The sequence below is a fragment of the Lepus europaeus genome, chromosome 8, assembly GCF_033115175.1.
Source record: "Lepus europaeus isolate LE1 chromosome 8, mLepTim1.pri, whole genome shotgun sequence".
Lineage (NCBI taxonomy): Eukaryota > Metazoa > Chordata > Mammalia > Lagomorpha > Leporidae > Lepus > Lepus europaeus.
In genome coordinates, this window is record NC_084834.1 from 40,950,691 (window position 1) to 40,957,694 (window position 7,004).

The window sequence follows — 7,004 nt, forward strand, 5'->3', positions numbered from 1 at the left end:
TGATGTCCAGTTTACTGCAGTGAGGATAATCTTTTTTTTTTTCAGATTTAGAAAAAAAAGAACGTAGAATTCCACTTTCTCTGAGATTTATTTATTTATTTGAAAGAGTGACAAAAAGTGAGGCAGAGAGACGGAGACAGAGAGATCTTTCATCCACTGGTTTACTCCAGAAAATATCTGCAATAACAGGGACTACTAGCACAGGCTAAAGCCAGGAGACAGAACTCCACCCAGGTCTGCCCTACCAGTGGCCAAAGCCCAAGAATTTGTGCTATCAGCTGCTGCTTCCCTTGTGCATTAGCAGGCAGCCGGATGGGGAGTGAAGCAGGGTTTCATCTCAGACACTATCATATAGTATGTGCATGACCCAAGCAGCAGATTGACCCACTGTGTCACAACACCTGCCCCAGAATTCCATTATTTTTTAAATATATTCCTAAGTGCCAGTTATTGAATCAAGGCAAATACTCTGTCTTCAGTTAAAGTTATTTTTATAGAAATGTTGATTGATGCACACTTATTTTCATTTTCAAGTAGAAGTTGAAGGATTTAGAATGAAACTCAGTATTTCATTTTTTGTTTAGTAGGTAAAATAAGGGTAATAATTTTAATATACTTTCCTTTTAACCATAAATAATATAATTAGTATTTTGTCCTATGTTAATACTTAAGTTTAGTGTTTTGTTTGTTGGAAATTAGGTCTTAATATCACTTTTATAAAAATTATTGAAATATATGATATATCCAACCACTGATATACATTTAAATAGGAGCTTAATATAAAATACTATTAGACTTATTTGTAAATAACAGTAGACCATATTTCTGAGAGTGCTCTCATGAGGATTCTCTATTGAAGATGCATTTACATTATTTTAATATGAGATGAATAGAACCTGAATGTGGACTCATTTGACTAATTTAAAGAAAAACTACTAACACAAGTAATGTGTACAAGATCATATTAGAACCTACTTTTGCAACTTTTTAATACAATGTTGTATAATCACTTAGATTTGCAAAGTAGGGATCAGTAATGGGAAGAAAAAATGTCTACATACAATTTAAAGTACTTTTTGATCATTTTATTTATACTTTATACTTTTACTGAAAATTGGATATATTCAATGTATATTATGGTAATGGTTTGATAGATGTATATCATTAGAGGACTGTGAAAATCAAATTGATTAACACATTCATTGTGTTGGGGGGGAATGATGACACTAGAGATCTGCTCTCAGTAAAATTCAAAAACTACAGCATTATGAATTATACTTCCCATGCTGAACATAGACTCCCCAGAAGGCAGTCATCTTGAAAGTTTGTGCTTTGCTACCACCATTTCTTCATTTTCCCTCCTTGCATACTCTGGAAACACCATTGTATGCTCTGCTTCCATGAGTTAAACTTTTTAATGTAATTTAAATTAATTTTATTAAGTTTTTTTTTTCCCATTTGAAAGATTTACAGACGAAGAGGGAAACAGAAACAGACAGGCAATGATCTTCCATCTGCTGGATCATTCCCCAGTGCCTGCAGTTTGGGGCCGAGCCAGGCCAAAGCCAGAGGCCAGGAACTTCATTTGTGTCTCCTACGTGGGTAGCAGGGGGTCAAGTACTTGAGCCAATTTCCACTAGTTTACCACACACATTAACAGGAAGCTGGACTGGAATTGGAGCAGCAAGGACTTGAACCTGTGCTCCAATGTGGGGTAATGGTATCATAGGCAACAGCTTAACTAGATGCACCACAATGCAGGCACCTGATTTTTTTTTTTTTTTAGATTCCGTACATGCATGAGATCATAGACTGCTAGTCTTTCTGCATCTGTCTTATTTCATTTAGCATAATGTCTTCTATGCTCAACCAAGCAGGGAATGACAAGATTCACTTATTTTTTATGGCTGAATGAATAATTTTTCATTATATATATTCCACATCTTCTATCTATGTCTTCATTCATTGAAAATCTATGGAAATGATAGTATAATCTCTTATTTCTATATAACATATGATAAATAATAATATGCGTAAGTCTATATAATGTTAATACATTTATTATTATACATAATATCATTATACATAATAATTTAATAATCAGTAAGATTCATTGAGAAATAAACATATAAACCGAGTTCCGTGTTTTGCTTTAAAGCTAAATGATAATTAAAGGGTAAATTGCATTCATTATATGCAATTAATGGACTGAGTTTCTTTCCTTTTTAAATCCAAACATAATACAAAGTAAATGAGAATGATTTCAATACACAATATGCCGAAGCTCATAATTGGATAGCTTGATGGAACCTGGATACAGGAAATACTGGGCAAGAAACCAGAACAACAACAACAAAATCGAACAGAAATGATCCTAGTGGTGGCAGAGTAGTAATAGGTATCAGCAGGGCGCAGAAAGTGACCAAAAGGGAAAGAGCAAGTCTGAGCACAGGTCAATAGTGAAGAAGCAGAGTAAAAAGTGGTGACAATTACCAAGACAGATTTTTGTCTTAGCACTTTTTCATATGAAAGAAGGGACCACACATACAGTCTATGCAGCAGTACAACTAAGGTGACTTTTATTTGGAATAAATAACCTGAGATGACTAGAGGATGGTTAAGCATTGCAATGGAAGGCATACCGGATTTGAGAGTGGAGAGGGCCGTCTTGAAGTAAATTCACATAAAGTGCTACTGACTGTTAAAGAGAATACTTTCTGAAACCTGGTGTCTGAGAGAATGCAAGAGGTACAGTGGGAGAACCTTCTGAAGAATGAGCTCTGAAGTAGATATTTGCTGAGTTAGGGGCAGGTGTGTGGCACAGCAGTTAACATGCCACTTGGGATGCCCATATCTCTTGTCAAAATGCCTGGATTTAGTCTCTAGTCAATTTTCTTGGCACAACTGGTGTGCTAACAGCAAGGGAACTGACAGTACTCCCCAAGAACACCATTTAGTCTTGCAGATGATCTGCCTTTTGAGACATCCCATTATCACCTTTCTAAAAGACCAATTATATTTACAACAGCGATTTATAAGTTTGGCATTATTGACTTCCTATTTGTATTTTTCTTATTTTTATTTCCTTTTTACTTCTGTTTTCTATTAAGTGGTATATGCTTAATTTTTCTGCATATTATCCAGTGATTTGAAAGTTATATACCACTCATAGTTGATAGTGATTAACATAAAGTTTGAAGTAGCCTCTGCTTTTCAAAGCCTAGTAAACAGTATGTGGGAAACCAACTTCATAACCAAAAGAGCATACGCTATATATCTCTTGTGCATTTTAATTTACATTTGATCCTAAGAAACTCATTATAGGAAATGAGTTTGTCAGCAGTTATTCTCTAGTAACATAAGGCAATGAACAATTTAGAGACACAAGAACATTTTACATTTTTGGATCCAAATTTAATAATTTCAGAATTGTTTTGTTTACAATTTTTATATGACTAACATTAAACTAACTCAAATGCAGTTTGATGTTGAAAGAAATTTAGCTCAGTTTGTATCAGAATCCCTCTTGTAAACAAAAATAATTTCACTGAAATCATCCATAGTTTACTTAACAACGCATTCAGAAAACACTGTATGTTTTCTCATCAAACGAACCATTCAGAACCCACAAATTTGATGTTTCTGGTAACCTTTTCATCAAACGCTGTTTCAAAGAAGATGTGAGAAGATTAGCAAATGATTAGTTTAAACTTTCTATTTCCGTGTAATCAAATAGTTCACATTTCTAGATTGCATTTTTTTAATCGACTAGTATTATTTTCTTACTCAGCCCAGCTGTTTTTGACAGACGGAATAGTGCAATTTGGGATGTGGCAAGGGAAGTTTATAATCTAGCTACAGTGATGGAAAATTACCTCTATTGCTAAATACCAAGGGAATCTACAAGATAAGAGTAAAATGAAATTCCACAACTCACAGCAATGGCATAAAATGGCTGGACATGGGGGAGCACTTGAGGATTTGCTTTGTCTGCATCATACAATACATTCCAACTAATTTTTGCACTAAGAGATTTGAAATTCTCCCATGTTATTACAGAATTAAAATGCATTTTTTGGCACTTGCAGCTAATACTTTGTTTTTTCTTGTTCTATAATTCTAGTGAATATTATTTTAGTTTTGATCTCTGACACCAGAAATTATGACACTTATTTGTTGTATTCTAGTATAGAAGTCACTAATTATACTGATAAGAACAGATACCACACTTGATCTTAGCCAAAAGGCTGAGAAGCGATTGAAGTCACTAATTATAAAAAATACACATGCATGTGATAAAAACTATTAGGAATTCTTGTTTATATAGTATTTTTTAACAGTTCAATACTTATGTAGTTTTTAATGTCAGCTTAATTATTCTGATGTGGAAGTCATATGTATACAAATATATAGATATATACATAGTACTTTCTTAAAGGAAGGAATTTTCCATCATTCTAACTTTTACTGCCACATATTCTATGTACACGCAATGAAATATTGTTATGCCATAAAAGGGTTAGAAATGATACATATGGACCATTAATTTATATATGTGTTGTAACAAAATGGAATTATTCTCAAATGCAGATAGAATTGGAAGATAAAAAGTTGAAATTATCTCTGACAAATGCAATTAGCCATGAAATTACACAAATTTGCCACAGACTTTTCCCAATATTCTCCATGATCATAGAGTGGTGTTAGGAAGCCAGGCCCAATTATAAAAACTATTTATCCAAGGAGATGAAGGGTTTATGGGAATAAACTGGATGCACACATCAAAGACAGATGTTCCAGTGAGGTTGCTCAGGTAATTGTTAGAATTTATGCCAAGTTACACTTAATTCTCAGAGGCCTTGTCCTTTTATAATCTGCCTATTTTTCCAGAATAATTTACCAATGTAAGATTTCTGGATCTCCTGGTTCTTGAACCCAGCTCAGTGTTAAGAAGTACTTGCATATTTCCTCAATACATTTGAAAAGCAAAATTGTTGTCCTGGTGTTCATAGCAATGTCATCCCATTTGGGTTGCAAATGTCCCCGAGAACTCATTGTTTTTAGCTGAATCTTCAGCTCTAAATTTAACTCCTCATTTATCTCAAATCAGTAAGTTTGGATCATGGTTTACAAAGCTTAATGCACTTAAGGATCACCTGAGGGTTGTTCTTATAAAAAAGCAGGTCTCAAGCTCCTCTGCCATAGTTTCTTATTCAATAAGTTTAGGGGAGATGCTTAAAAGTTGCATTTTTAAGTTCTCAGGTGATAGTTGTGCCACTGCTCCAGGAACCATAATTAGATTACATGGGTTGAAGACACAAAAATCTTGTTTTACATCCTTAGGATGGTTTGTTTTGTTATCTCTACAGTGGTGTTAAAACAATATGTGGGGATCAGCATCGTAGTGTAGTGGTTAAACCACTACCTCCAACACCGATATTTCCTAGTAGCATGATTTGAGTCCTGGTTGCTCTGCTTCTGATCCAGTTCTCTACTAGAGCTCCTGGGGAAGCAGTGGAAGATAGACTGAATTCTTGGGTTCCCACTGCCACCTACTTGGAGACCTGGATGCAGGTCTGTGATCCTGGCTTCAGCCTGGCCAAACCTTGGCCCCTGTGGCCATTTGGGGAGTGAGTGAATTAGAGGATGGAAGATCTCTTTTTGTCTCTCCCTCTCTCTATAACACTACCTTTCAAATAAATAAAGAATTAATCTTTTTGAACAGCAGTTGTCTCAACTGTTGAGGAACATTTTTTTATACTGTTTGTTGAATTCTTTACTTAGTACAGAATAATCTTATGTGTATAAAATTAATTGAAAATAGATCCTAGTAAAAAATAAGAATGGGAATAGGAGAGGGAGGATGAAGAAGGGTGGGAGTACTGATGGGAGGGCAGGTAGGTTGAGAAGAATCACTATGTTCCTAAAGTGTACTTATGAAATGCATGACAGTTATATTCCTAAAATGAAAGGTTTCTAGGTAAAGCAAAAATAATATTTTAAAGCAATATACATTCAATGGAAACTGTCCTTTGAATTTTGATTCTTTCCTGGGCTAGCACCATGACATAGAACACTCTCTTGTGTGATATTGGCCAGTTGTAGTGAGCCACGGCTCTCAATTGGCTACATGATCAAGAGGCAAAACTACCAATATATTACTACTATGTTGCCAGAATTTTTTGAATATTGCTTTTTTGTGTTTTTGCCTCCACCATTTGTACAACATGTTGATTTGTGTGAGCACTTATAATAATAATCAACTTCTAATTTCTCTTTATGGTAATCAATGCTGGTTATTTCTATTTTTCTAAGTAGTAGGCATTTAAATGTGTATGAGGAAGTATCACCGTGTGGTTTTGACTTGCATGTACATGTACATAGTGATTACTGATATTGACCATCTTTTATTGGGTTTATTGATCCTTCATATACCTCCTTGGAAAAAAATCTATTCCAGTCCTTTACCCATTTTTAATCAGAATGTATACATATTATATATTGAATCCCATATAAATGTATGATTTGCACATATTTCCTCCCATTTCAGAGGTTGCATTTAAATCTGTAGGTATTATCAACTGACGTGCAAAATTTTAATTTTCAGGAAGTTCAGTTTGCTTATCTTCTTTTCTATGCCTTTTGGGTCATAAACAAGAGATTATTTTCAAATATAATGTGAATTTCCTCCTGTCCCATTTACTTCTAACAATTTTAGAGTTTTAGATCTTATGTTTGAATCATGGATTCATTTTGAGGTAAGTTTTATATATGGTAAAAAATAATCCAACTGCATTATTCTTCATGTGAATATCCAATTGCACTGTAAAATTTGTTGAAAATACTGTCTTTTTCTCCACTGAAAGGATTTTGGCACCTAGTAAAAATTCATTTGACCAAACACTCATATGTGAGAGGTTATTTCTGGGATAACTGTTCAATTCCATTGGTCTTTATATCATTCTTTATGCTAGACCACCTTGTTTTGATTACTGTAGCTTTTC

At 34.2% G+C, this 7,004-nt stretch overlaps 1 pseudogene; it reads right to left on the bottom strand.

Moving 5' to 3' along the window:
- Positions 1-4,133: 4,133 nt before the first annotated feature.
- LOC133766157 (U2 spliceosomal RNA) lies at positions 4,134-4,259 on the bottom strand (annotated as a pseudogene).
- Between the last annotated feature and the right edge of the window lie 2,745 nt (positions 4,260-7,004).